General features: G+C 35.3%; 1 pseudogene; it reads left to right on the top strand.

The window, feature by feature from the left end:
• The window catches only part of LOC132418771 (P2R1A-PPP2R2A-interacting phosphatase regulator 1-like), a 40,492-nt pseudogene extending 25,832 nt beyond the window's left edge, over positions 1 to 14,660 (top strand).
• The last annotated feature ends 332 nt before the right edge of the window (positions 14,661 to 14,992 follow it).

Genomic DNA, 14,992 nt, shown 5'->3' with positions numbered 1-14,992 from the left:
CTATCCTAATGCATGTAAAGCAGTATCTTATTATGGGTTTGATTTGCATTTCCCTAATAAAAAATGATGTTGAGCATCTTTTCATATGCTTATTGGCCATTTCTATATCTTTTTTGGAGGAACATCTATTTAAGTCCTTTGCCCATACAGATTTTCCTCAACTTGTGATGGGCATATGTCCCAATAAACCTATCATAAGTTAAAAATATCCTAAGACGAAAATGCATTTAATGCAGCGAAATTCTGAACATCATAGCTTAACCTAGCCTATCTTAAACGTGCTCAGAACACTTACATTAGCCTACAGCTGGGCAAAGTCATCTAACACAAAGCCTATTTTATAATAAAGTAAGGAATATCTTATGTAATTTATTGAATACTGTCCTGAAAGTGAAAACAGAATGGTTGTCTGGGTACAGAATGGCTGTAAGGGTATCGGATGTTTACCCTCGTGATTGCATGGCCGACAGGGAGCTGCCATGGCTGCCGCTGCTCAGCATCACGAGAGAGTATCTGACTGCATATCACTAGCCCGGGAAAAGGTCAAATTCAAAATCGAAGTAGGGTTTCTACTGAATGCACATTGCTTTTGCACCATCGTAAAGTTGAAAAATTATAAGCAGAACCATTGTAAATTGGGGACCATCTGTATTTCAAGTGAGTTGTTTTGTTGTTGTCACTGAGTTGTAGGAATATTTTATAAATTCTGGATATTAATCCTTTATCCGATATATGATTTGCAAACATCTCCAATTCTGTGATTGTTTTTTCACTATCTTTTGATGCAGAAAAATTTTAATTTTTATGAAGTTCAATTTATTTTTTCTTTTGTTACCTGTGTATCATATCCAAAAAATCATTGCCAAATCCAATGACATGAAGCTTTTGCCCTATGTTTTCTTCTAAGAGTTTTATAGTTTTAAGTTTTAACTTTAGGTCTTTGATCGATTTTGAGTTAACTTTTGTATATGGTGTAAGGAAAGTGTTCATTCTTTCACATGTGGATGTTCAGTTTTCCAGCACCATTTGTTGAAAAGACCGTCCTTTCCCCACTGAATGGTCTTGGCATCCTTATTGAAAATCAATTGACTATATACGCAAGGGATTATTTCTAGGCTCTCTCTATTCTATTCCATTGATCTATATGTCTGTCCTTATGCCAGAACCACACTGTTTTGATTACTGTAGCTTTGTGTAGTGAGTTTTAAAACCAGGTAGTGTAGTCCTCCCAAGTTTATTCTTTCTCAAGGCCATTTTTCTATTTTGACAGAAAATGCCATTGAGATTTTGATAGGGGTTGCCTTGCATCTGTAAATCACTTTGGGTAGTATTGCCTTTTTAACAATATTAAGTCTTCCAATTCACAAACACAGGATGTCTTTCCATATGTGGGTTATTTTTTTAAGTAACTATTTATGTGAAAAATACTTGCATACTTATAAAAAGGTCAAACAATATGGTAAAGTACAGAGAAAGAAAGAACAAACTGTCACAGATCTCACTACTCATTGATAAGTACTGTTAACTTTTTGGGGAACATCCTTCTGAGCACCTCTCATTTACAGTTTTACATAAAAAGCATTTGTGGTTTTTTCCTACTTAATATGTAATACATGTTTTTCAATGTCAATGACTAGATTTAAATCATGCTTGTACCATCATTTGCTTAAGCAAACCCATGCTGAAAGACATTTAGTTTGTTGGACTGTGAGTACTATTTGTTAATATCATAGTATTAATGGTTGGAAAAATAGTTTAATGTTTAATGTTTGATGTTTTCTCTTTTGAATGAAGAAAGGTACAAAGTTTTTCATCTAATCAATTCCTGCATATCCAATGTACTATAATGCATAAGTAATAGATCTCTGTGTGGTAGATGCAACAATGAAAAGTAGAGAACCGGACACTTGTTTAGAGATTTGTTTATACTCTAGCTCTACTATAGCCCAGTGAATAATAATAAATGTACAGCCAAATGAAGTAAAACTTTGTAAAATCATAGGAACAGGGCATTCAGTTTATCCTCACGTTCTCACCTTTCAGGAAGAAGCCATGGATTTAATGAATAGGGAAACAATGCATGAATGGTGAGTAGTGTGCATTGAATTACTATTCTGATCATATTCAGTTATATCTTTTATTTTAGATAGGTAAACTTCAGTACTGATATCATTTCTTTTGTAAGGAGGTACAAACTGCAATACAGATGGGTCAGTCTTGGAAAGAAACTTTGAAGTATGGTATGGTATGGTATTAGCACTTCAATATTGTAGAAAATTTGAAATTTTTACTGATTTTTCATGTTGGCACTACCTGGTTTTGCTGTAATTTCTAGACATTTAAACTCTCATTTGAAACTAAAATTATATATGCTACATAATTTTTTTTTTTTTTTTTGTGGTACGCGGGCCTCTCACTGCTATGGCCTCGCCTGTTGCGGAGCACAGGCTCCGGACGCGCAGGCTCAGCGGCCATGGCTCACAGGCCCAGCCGCTCCACGGCATGTGGGATCCTTCCGGAACGGGGCACGAACCCGTGTCCCCTGAATCAGCAGGCAGACTCTCAACCACTGTGCCACCAGAGAAGCCCTGCATAATTTTTTATTGCTCTTAAGAAACAGTTTATGATTTACCCATAAAAATAACTAATTGTTTGAGAGTGGGGTTCAAAGTAAATAGTTGTCTGATACAAAACCACTGTTCCTGTGGATCAACTTCCTCTCTGTCCTAGTGAGTCTAAAAAAAGTTCAGTTGTGCTGGTTGAATTGCTTAGATGATGAAATGATAAATGATTTCACTCCCTTCTATGTAATTTATTAACTATATATTAGAATTTTAAACCACAGGCCATGGATTTACTGGGAAAATACTGCATTTTTATGCCTGTAATACATATACTCCTACTAGCATTTTAATGTACAGCCTTTCATTTAAACATGTTTGGAATGTAGTTACATTCCTTGCTAACATTTTTTTATGTCCCTGTACATATTATAATTACTAAGTTGTGGTAGTTGAATGATGTTTAGGGTTCTTTTCCATGGACATCTCAGATAATGACAAAAGAAGACCTGAGCTGAAATTTGAGTAGAAGAGGTTCTGGTTAGATGTCAGTTTCTAGATTTGGGGATTATTAGGTAGGGAAATGTGTCATCAGCAGAAGCAGTGACATCTTATTTTCTTTTGAGCCCTGAGCGCCTTAGATTGCCATCTATTCCTGATTTAGGAATAAGTCCTGAAGAATGAGTAGATAACCTCTGGAGCCTGTCACTTTTCATGTTTTGGTGCTAATACAATTTATAGAGGCTCTTGGATTCCCTTAACTGACATAATTCTAATTAATTTAAGTGTTAGTGTGAGTGAGTAAATCTGCAAGTGTGTTAGAAAGAGGAAAGAAACACGTAATATAACTTTACTTGTGTCTTGGAGAAGAAAAGAACATGTTTTAAAATCCTGAATTGTGTGGTCCTGATTTTGTCCACATAAAATCTATAAACATTTTTATAGCTGTTTTTGTTGTCCCATTTGTATCTTAGTTCTAACCAAAGCTTTTTTGATCCTTTCCTGGACACAGCATTGTAGTTTTCAATAACAAATCACAGGTCAAACCCAAAGAGAAAGACTGAAATTTAGGATTTGTGTATCTGTTAGGTATTGCTCAATATTGAGTAGTCACATTCTAGGTCTTTTTTGGGTGCTAGGGAAGCCCCTTATCCGGCATGTAGCTCTCTTTCCCAAAAGGCAAAAGGTGCCTTTGCTTATTGAAGTGAATCTTGGGTTCCCTGCTTGCTTTAGGATGGTGAGAGCTCCATGGTACAACCACTGACGCAGTAAGGATTCCCTTTCCCGTGCCATAGCTATCACCCTCAGCACTTGATAAGTAAGCAATAGGTGCTACAATTGGACACTGCTTATAAAGAGTAACAACGATTTAGAGAAACCACCTTCTCCAAAGTCCACTGATTTAATTCTAGACCCCAAAAGCTTCTCTCACCAGGGCGACTGAGAAGGTAAGAAAGGAGTGTCTAAAAGTCTGTGTCCCTTGAAATACTTATAAAACATCAATGTTTCACCACCCAAATCTTTTGGGGGATACATTTTGCTATAGTTATAGCTGATTCAAAATGGCAGTTTTCCCTTTCATTTCTTAAACTATTATTTACATATTACAAAAGTCACCAACCTTTAAGTATACGATTTGATTAATTTTGGTAAATGTGTACAATCCTGTAACCGTAACCATAATCAAGATATAGAACAGTTCCGACACTCTGAACAGTTTCCTCGTGATCTTTCACACTTGATCTCCTCCCCCCACCCCTGCCCACCCTAGGAAACCACTAATCTGCTTTCTGAGAAAAGTTATACCGGGTTCAATCCCTGGTTGGGGAACTAAGATCCGCAAGCTGCACGGTGCAACCAAAAAAAAAAAAAAAAAAAATTGTAGCTCCAGGTTCTGTGACAACCAAACAAGTAATGTCTTTTTAGCTAAATTAAAATGTCATCGTTTTGGTCTTTTTTTTTTTTTTTTTTTTTTTTTTGCGGTACGCGGGCCTCTCCCGTTGCAGAGCACAGGCTCCGGACGCGCAGGCTCAGCGGCCATGGCTCACGGGCCCTAGCCGCTCCGTGGCATGTGGGATCCTCCCAGACAGGGGCACGAACCCGTGTCCTTTGCATCGGCAGGCGGACTCTCAACCAGTGCGCCACCAGGGAAGTCCACTTTGTATTCTTGGAAAGAATCAACTAAGAATGTGTGAGAACATGTGACCATATGAAGAATCAGTAATTCATTAACCCTGTCTGAACATAGCCTTCCTCTGACCCAGCTTGTTCATAAGGATCAGAGCTAACTCTCGAATGAACAAATGAACATTTAACTACCATACCCCCTCATTCACTCATGATTTTCACCTTGTCTTAAGGCAGGTCACAGCCAGGACTACAGGTCCTTCTAGCTTTTTTTCCCCACAACTTGGGAAAATCCTGAATCCTTATAAGTTACAAGACAGTTTTCTGTCCTGAGGCTTTCCTGTTTTTACCTAGATTTAGAGAAAAGCAATGAAATCATGTGATGTGGGATACTACATACAGTCCTCTTTTAGTGTATATCCTTAGATCTGTTATAACGAAATAGTCACAGCTGATCTTGTTCAAATGTTTTCTTGTAACGATTATAATTTTATTTTAGAAGAAGTCAAAGTCCCAACCAACACTATTAGACCAAGTATCCTTGGACCATTAAAAAGAAAAGGTACTTTTATCTACCAACAGAAATAAATATAACTTTATTTTCATAAGATATCACATAAAATCAAGTATTATACAAAAATTCATTTTAAAGGATTTATTTATTTAAAACATATTTGATAAATTACTAGAGGCCTTTTGTTTCACTGAAATGAAACTATGTGTAAAGACATTTTGAAAGCTATAAAGGGCCATATAAATGTGAACTGAAAATTTTAATTCCAGTTTAGTCAACTATTATGATTTTCATTGTATAATTCACCAAGCTAGCTGCCTTAAATACTTTCTGAAACAAGGTGGGGAATGAATGAATAGAGTGATTCAGCCATCAAGTATTCTCCTGAATCTCAACCCCTGACCTGTCCCACCACTACACGTACACGTTGATATCATATGAATAAGTTGACACAAATTAGATCCACTTACAGCACTAAAAATATATGCTAAAGTGTATGTTGATGTTTCAGTTGTTTATGGGGGTTCTGTTTGGTTAAATATATGGAAAATGATCCACCTATTCAGTAATAAAAGGGCAAGGAAAGAACAGAAGTGTTTTTTTTTTTAAACTGCCACAGTTCTGGATCCCCTTTCTCACCCCTGCCTCACTAAGCTATGTACTTCTTCCTTTTTTGGGATATGACTACTGAATTATAGGCTTAATACAAAGTTAAACTATAATAGGGAGGGAAAATGGATAAATGGGAAAGGAGATTAAACTTAAAGATGTATATTTGTGAAAAATCCATTAAGATGGGAAAGAAGAAGGAGAAAGAAGAAGAAATGGAAGGGGGGGCAGAGGTAGGGGAAGAGCAAAACTAGAGGGAAGGAAACTGAAATGCACTGCAGTGTTCCCTGCATTTGGCATGAATTAATGGCAGTCTTCCTAACAACATACCTAACTCAGCGTGTACTCGTTATATTCTAAGACTAAGAGGAGATCAGTTCTGGAAAATGCTCTTTTACAAACTAAGCACATTGTTTTATGACAATGGATCAATGACCTAGCTTAAGTGTCTTTTACCTGTGCTGTGAAGTTTGGGCTAATGTTGAAAAAACATTCAAATGTATTAGCAGTTGAAGAGCTGTTAGGAAGTTGGGGGGGGGCCTTTGAGTATTTAAAATCAAATACGCTTAAATTAAAGACAGTGTTTTACTGAATTAAAATAATTCTTCTTTTAAGATAACATATAAAATGTTTCATGACGTTGAAAATGCCTGGAATTTTCTTAGAATTTATGATTTTAAAAATTGTTTTTATATTTCAATTTTGACATAATAGACTTGGTTTCCATCCAGTGTTTTGGTGGATGTGGCATGTTCCACATGAGCTTCTTGTACCTGGTTTTCAGCTGCTCTGGAAGTTGACTGCCTCACTTCTTTGAGGTGTCCCTAAGAACTCCAAAGCAAATTCTGTAAGTACCACACGGTCTATGTGTTTTAAGTCAGACCCTCCCAAATATAGTCTATACAGATCTGGTCAAAGTTTATCTGACTTTCCAGATGTAATAACAGATTAAATAGAAATTTAATTTTAATTATATATTTTGGAATATGAATATTTATTTGGGAAACAACAAAGTATGTCCAATTATCACATTAATACAAGTGAAGTGTGGGGAAAGATGGTATAAAAAAATCAAAAAGAGGTCCTGGGGGGAAAAAACAAAAAAAGAATGAGGACTCTCTGTAAAGTGGAGGAGAAATAAGGGTTAGAGTCTCCAAGCATATGAAGGCATATTTTATGGTGATTAGCAGCAATTACTTCCGTTGGGAACAAGCAAGAAAAAATAAGGCTTCAAGTGGGAATTCTGAGAGATCTACAGAGATTGGGCAGCTATAAATATTGTTTTACAAGTAATAATGATTTTAGCAAAGAAAATTTTAATTTTCTTCTATGATGAATTTGTTTTGATTTGTCTTGTTTTTAATTTAAACCAAAAAGGAGAGATGAGTAGTTTTTCCATAATGGTGTAAGTGTATCTGGCCTGGGATAATACCTAGACCTCTTTCAAGCTTTATGAGCCATGATTATACTCCTAAGGAAGGTCTGGAAATCTCTATTCCTAGGCATGTTTTTTAATGAGTAGGTGGCCGTAGTGTTTTATCATTCAAATATATTCCACCATAGAAGTTATGGACTTGATCATCAGTTTTACTCACATCCAGACATGGTTATCACATGAACGTGTAACATTTACTTCAAAGTGAAGATTATAGCAATGTGGTTTTTTGAGATTAAGTTTTTCTCCCTAATCTTTGAAAATGTATTTATTTTGTTCATTGTATGCTGTAAAAAAAATCGATCTATTTAGTTCATTGTGTATGTTTAGCAAAATAAGAAGAGCAGTAACTTAAAGTTTTAAAATAAGGAATGAGATTAAATTAGGGTACATCCTTACTACATAGCTATATAAACTTATGTTGTAGAATTTAGTTACTAATATGAGAAAAATTATAATCATTAAAAACAAAAAGTAGATTACATATCAGTATTATATACAGTGCAAATCCAATTTTGTTTAAAAAAATCATGTATACACATATTCAGGAATTACTGGAAAATGGTTATCTCTGGATAATGGTGATGTAAAATATTTTTCCTTTTGTTTTTCTGTATTTTATAAGTTAATTGCAATGAACAAGTTTTACTTTTGCAATTAAAAGCATAATAAACACGTTAGACAAAATATATCTACCTTGATCTGCATTTTCGTCGTAGGTGAAATGACATTTGAACATCAGCCAAAGAGATTTTTCCAAGACACAACCAACGTGCTTTCTTCTGATACTACCCAGCTATCTGATAGGAATGTATTGTGAGTATTAACATGAGATTTCAAGCATTCATTGACCACTTTTAACTTGGTTTTTAAGTCTACTTTGGTTATTGTATATACTCAGAAGTATGGTATATTATGAAATATTTTTAGAAGTTTTAAAAAATGAATATCCCAAATGGATACTATAATATTAACTTTAGTTCTTCTCCCCAACACTTATGTGTGACATTAATATATGGTAGACACATTTTTATTTTATATCTTTATTGGATTATAATTGCTTTACAATGTTGTGTTAGTTTCTGCTGTACAACAGAGCGAATCAGCTATACGTATACATATATCTCCATATCCCTTCCCTCTTGAGACTCCCTCCCACCCTCCCTATCCCACCCCTCTAGGTGGTCACAAAACACAGAGCTGATATCCCTGTGCTCTGTGTGCTTCCCACTAGCTATCTGTTTTACACTTGGTAGCATATATATGTCAATGCTACTCTCTTACTTCATCCCAGCTTCCCCTCCCCCCCATGTCCTCAAGTCCATTCTCTACGTCTGCGTCTTTATTCCTGCCCTGCCACTAGGTTCATCGGTACCGTTTTTTTAGATTCCACGTATATGCGTTAGCATATGGTATTTGTTTTTCTCTTTCTGACTTACTTCACTCTGTATGACAGTCTCTAGGTCCATCCACCTCACTACAAATAACTCAGTTTAGTTGCTTTTTATGGCTGAGTAATATTCCATTGTATATATGCGTCACATCTTCTTTATCCATTCATCTGTCGATGGACATTTAGGTTGCTTCCATGTCCTGGCCATTGTAAGCAGTGCTGCAATAAACATTGTGGTACATGACTCTTTCTGAATTATGGTTTTCTCAGGGTATATGCCCAGTAGTGGGATTGCTGGGTCCTATGGTAGTTCTATTTTTAGTTTTTTAAGGAACCTCCATACTGTTCTCCATAGTGGCTGTATCAATTCACATTCCCACCAACAGTGCAAGAGGGTTCCCTTTTCTCCATACCCTCTTCAGCATTTATTGTTTGTAGATTTTTTGATGATGGCCATCCTGACCAGTGTGAGGTGATACCTCATTGTGGTTTTGATTTGCATTTTTCTAATGATTACTGATGTTGAGCATCCTTTCATGTGTTTGTTGGCAATCTGTATGTCTACTTTGGAGAAATGTCTATTTAGGTCTTCTGCCCATTTTTGGATTGGGTTGTTTGTTTTTTGATATTGATCTGCATGAGCTGCTTGTATATTTTGGAGATTAATCCTTTGTCAGTTGCTTTGTTTGCAAATATTTTCTCCCATTCTGAGGGTTGTCTTTTCGTCTTTTTTATGGTTTCCTTTGCTGTGCCAAAGCTTTTAAGTTTCATTAGGTCCCAGTTGTTTATTTTTAATTTTATTTCCATTACTCTAGGAGGTGGGTCAAAAAGGATCTTGCTGTGATTTATTAGACACATTTTTAGAAGTGGGGTTTTGGCATTAGATTAAGAGGTATTAGAGATATACATAAAAATGCAATCTTGGAAAAGAGTCATCTTCTGCCCCATTTTTTCTATCTTGGATTTTTGAGTGCTTTGTTAGACTGAGCATATTATTTAAAAGTGTGCCAGTAAAGCAAGTTTTAATGATCAAAATGGGAAATACAGTGAATGGATTTTTATTGCTGTTACCGTTGGTTTTGTTTTACTGCTCTTATGAAACTGCTCTTGTAACTAATGCCAATTCTTTGCTTCACATATTTTGCATTCATTTGTAGACAAAGCACAGAGATCTCTTGAATTCTGTTATCAATGAGTGGTATTTTCTTTTTCCTAGTCTATCTTCAGATGCTCTTGATAGAAACAGCAGCAGTGCAGGGTCTTCTCATAATTCACCAGCTAAAATCAGCACTGTCACAAACTCTCCTGTGTTGCCTTCTGATTTTAGTTCTCTATTTATTCTAGCAGATGAGCTTTTAACTAAGTGGTTTACCTATCCCAAGACTCTCCCCAATACAGCAATGGAGAAACAAACGTGCACTCGCTTGATCTCTCTCTCTCTCTCTCTCTCTCTCTCTCTCTCTCTCTCTCACACACACACACACACACACACACACACACACACACACACATTAGAGTAATAACAGGATTGTATGTGGTATAATTTAGACTATTTCCTATTTATCTTTTTTTCTCAATTTCCTAGAATTCTGTTTATCTATAGAACTTGCATGTCTAATTCCTGGGTATGCCCTTAAAAGCAATGTAGTAATACTTTCAAAGATGTTTTCTAAATAAGAAGTATGTTGACGATACAATCATACATCTTCAAGTTGCTAATGTATAAAAAGATGCTGTACCTTGATTTTTTAAAAAAATAATTGAGAGCTCTATCTATTTATGTGAATAAAAAAATAAATAAAATTATACGTTCTAATGAAATATTATTGTTCCATTAATCAACAGGTAAAATGGTTTTTCAAATTATGTACTGAATATTTATGCTAGTTTTTAATATTTTCAGTAATTGCTAGTTTCCACTTGGTAAGGAAAAATCATCTATCAAAAGCAGTTTTAAAATTAAGCTAGTTATACTGTATTGATCCAAGGATTGCCAATTTTTGACATGAATCCTTGGATGTGTAATTTGTTGGGGAGGAATAGGTAGGGGAAGCAAGATGAATGGAAGCTAATTGAATAGCAAGAAAATAATATGTAATTGGGGCTTCACTCAATTTGTACTTAACCTGGTTATCCCTGATCAATTTTGTACTCTAATTAAGTGTGGAAAAAAGACAATGTGGATAAATTGTGGTGTTTTACATTTCTATGAATTACCTTTTATTCATCATCATGACTACTGATTTGATTAAATATAGGCTTAATATGTTAGGGCTTTTCTGCAGGAACCATGCACTTCCAGTTGTTCCCAAAGGGCTATAAAGGTTTGTTTAAAACCCAATTTTCTATTCAAAAGTCTTAAGGATTTTTTAAATAAGAAAAATCATGTATTAAAAATTTTAAATATAAAGTAAGTGCTTTAGGTAATTGGGGGTAGTATTAGCATTTTGCAAAATAGAAATGTATCTTCATGAAATGAAGTTGAAAATTGGTTTAAATTTCTTCAGCTAATGAAGGTAGGAGTGGCTATCTAAAATATTTATTAAACATTTTTCCTTGTCATTAGAAATAATCAGAATTATGGAAATCTGATGTAGGTATATTCCACATGGGAAAAAGATTGGCATCAAGAATTTTTTGACAATAGCCCTGATGGACTTGATTAGAATGTATATATATGGCAGGGGGAAAGTCTATTCACCTATGAATAAATGAAACTGAATATTTCTGAGATGACTGGAATCATATGGTCTCCTGAAACTGGGATAGGATTCTACAAATTGGCTAAGGACAAGTGAACTATCAATATTGCCTTTGTTACTTAGCTTCTTGCCAGACTTCAGTGGACGAGTTGTGAACATATAAGGGGGCCCTCATGGAATGAGGTGTGATTGCAGTGGTGTTCCTTGCTGAAATTATAGATCAATGACAGAAAAAAAGGTCCCCATGTGCTATCGACACTTCAGCAAAAAAAGTTTTTCAGAATGATCAAGTACAAAGACTAAGGATGGAGAAAGTGAACAATGGGGGTGAGACTACTACTCATTTGTGTGAGGAACTTTCATCAATAAATCTTGGTAATCTTGGCTATCTCATGTCAATATACTTTTTTTTTCAACTTAGACAATTTCTTTCAGTCTATTTGGTTAGTTTTTATTGTTTTAGCTGAATCCTAGGATGCCACAATCACTATAATATGCTCAGAATTGAGGACTTTGTAGTTGGTTTTCCATTCTGTTACCTTTCGAGCTTGTGTATTGGGGGGCTCCATATCTTAAATGATTTTCCATTTATTAATTTTCAGACCAAAGCAATTCTAACTTTTACATGAGGTATTTTGTGGTTGATTTTTTTTTTTTTTTTTTTTTTTTTTTTTTTTTTTTGCTGTATACGGGCCTCTCACTGTTGTGGCCTCTCCCACTGCGGAGCACAGGCTCCCGACGCGCAGGCTCAGCAGCCATGGCTCACGGGCCCAGCCGCTCCGCGGCATGTGGGATCTTCCTGAACCGGACCACGAACGCGCGTCCTCTGCATCAGGAGGCGGACTCTCAACCACTGCGCCACCAGGGAAGCCCTGTGGTTGATTTTTTTTAATTATGGAAAGACTATGTTTTGTTATCCTAAACATGCCAAGGAATTGTCATGCCAGTTTTCCACAGGAAAAGACATGTATTAGTTTCCTAGAGCTGCCATAACAGAGTACCACAAACTGGGTAGCCCAAGACAACAGAAATGGATTATCTCATAGATCTGGAGGCCAAAAGTCCAAGATCAAGATGTCAGCAGCATTGGTTCCTTCTGGAGGCTTTAAGGGAGAATCTGTTAATGTCTTTCTCCTAGCTTCTAGTGGTTGCCAGAAATCCTTGCCTTGCAGACATATTACTCCAGTCTCTGTCTCCATCATCACTTGGGGTTCTCCCTGTGTCCTTGTGTTTTCACATGGTCTTATAAAGACATCAGTCATTGGATTTGGGGCCCACCCTAATCCAGCATGATGTCATCTTAACTTGATTATATCTGTAGAGACCCTATTTTCAAATAAGATCACATTAACAGGTGCTGAGGGTTAGAAATTCAACATTTATCTTTTTGGGGACACAATTCAACCCACAACAGGATAGTTTTGGTATTTTGATTGTTCCAATTTTCTTAAATTAGTTTTTTAAATTGTCTATCTTATAACCCATCTTTTAAAAATGTAAGAACAAGAGGTGATCATATTGTACATAAGTGTTCGTATGTCTTCTTCCTATATATTATAAATGTATATATGTGTATATATATATGCTAGTTTTCACATTGTCACTAAGAGGATAAATGAAAATGGAAATAGTTTTTCATATACTTTAAAAGCATCGTTTTTAACCCTTAAATATGTGTTCGTGTTCAATCAAGTATTCTTATTTTACTTATAACCTTATAAAAGAGCAGCACCCAGATACATCCTAACATGAAAACTCACTGCAGTAATAAATTAGATTCTCAGACCAGGGGAAAAAAAAATATGGTTCTTAAAATTTATAATGACTAAGTCAACTAATCAAGCTTGTAATTTCAAATATATTCAATAAGTATCTAATGAATACTTTCTGTGTACATAAACTATACTTAAAACTGTAGGTTATATGAAGATGAGTGAGATACCATTGCTATCTTTAAGCAGGATAACATAAGTGCAAAAATGATGGTACAAGTCAGTCTAAGATAATATGACTCTAAATACACATATGAAAGGACCTCTGTACTATAAAAGTATGAAAGACAATATTGAAATTACAGAAACTTAGATCTTAAAGGATTTTAGAAGTCTTTTAATCTACCTCTCATTGCAAGAATCCTTTTAAGAACCCCAGACAGGTTACCTTTTAGCCTGAGTTTGAAATCTTGTGATTTCAAAGTGACTGACTGAACTCCGTCACAGGCCAGTTCATTCTGTTGTTGGACAACTCTCACTGTTAGAAAGCTCTTACATTAAAAATGGGTATGGAGTTAGAATTTGTATCTACGTGGCCTGTTTCACTGGCTCTTTAGAACTGAGGCAAATCGAGTGAGATTTTAAAAGCACACGAGTTAAGATTCTAATTCTGCATTAATCTTTGTCCCCTTGAATTATTAGTACTCCCACTACAGGATATTTAATCTCATCTGCTAAATGAATTTTTAAAATTCACCTAGAAGCAACTACATATAAATATCCATGATGAAAATGCATGTATGGTACTTTGAATATCTATGGAGAAAACTAATTACAATTTGCCTGAAGTGTTTTTAAATATTTTAAATCTTAAAAGTTGAGCTTGAAAAATACATCATATAGGTAGACTTCACTCTCAGATAGTTGAAATTGTGCATTTTTAAAAGGCAAGAGAACAATAGGTTACTCTGGTGAAAAGGTAGCTTTCTTTCCCTTAAATTCCATGATATCTCACAGCATTTCTTAAAATGTGCTTCTTAACCCAAGAGTAAATAAGATTGATTTTTACAAATGTCCACAAGGTATAGGTAGAAAAGAATAGAAATAGGAATCATATAGGAATCTTGGAAACTTGCTCAACTTTCTTGATAATGGGAAATAATGACCCTAGTCTCTCAGAAGAAATGTGTCAAACTGATGCAGTTATTAACTGAATCCCATAAATTGCCCAATAAGCTATTGTATGAAATCGGAGATCTCTGTGGCATTACTGACAGCAAAGCAAATTGGGAACATTGGTTCACACCAACCTTTTAGGCGAGGGAACAGCCTACATTATTAGTGAGTACAGAAGTCAGGAAGCCTGACTTGTAGGTCCAGCTCTGTCACTAGCTCTGTATGACTTTGGGCAGGTCACGCCACCTCTCTGGGTTTCATATTTCCAATCGGTAAAATAGAGTTGGACTAGATATTTGTAAGATCCCTTCTGCCTCTTAAAATGTTATTGATTCTGTAAAAACATCTGCCTTCATCTTTGCTAGCATGACAGCGAAAGTCATGATGACATTAAACTTCAGAAGGCCTTAAGAAAATATTTAGGAAATTAGAGAGCTTTGTACCTAATATTTTGATTCTTTCTGGCAACAAGAAACTCATTTTCTTCAGCCTCATCAGTAGTTTCCTCCCTTCTATGAATTATGCATGCTTTATGATGAAATGTGGAAAGCTCATTTCCCCCTGGTTTCTTGTTTTCTGTGGATAGATGATCCTCTAAGGATTTCCATATTAATAACAAGTTCCCACTGACAAAACACTAATCATAAAATTTTCTTTCTACTATAACTACAGCTTGAGCCAAAACAAAATAAAGGTATACTTGGTATATATATATATATATATATATATTTTTTTTTTTTTTTTTTTTTTTTTGCAGTATGCG

The sequence above is a fragment of the Delphinus delphis genome, chromosome X (assembly GCF_949987515.2).
Source record: "Delphinus delphis chromosome X, mDelDel1.2, whole genome shotgun sequence".
Lineage (NCBI taxonomy): Eukaryota > Metazoa > Chordata > Mammalia > Artiodactyla > Delphinidae > Delphinus > Delphinus delphis.
The sequence above is the reverse complement of the archived record's forward strand: the minus strand, read 5'-3'. Positions and strand labels throughout refer to the sequence as shown.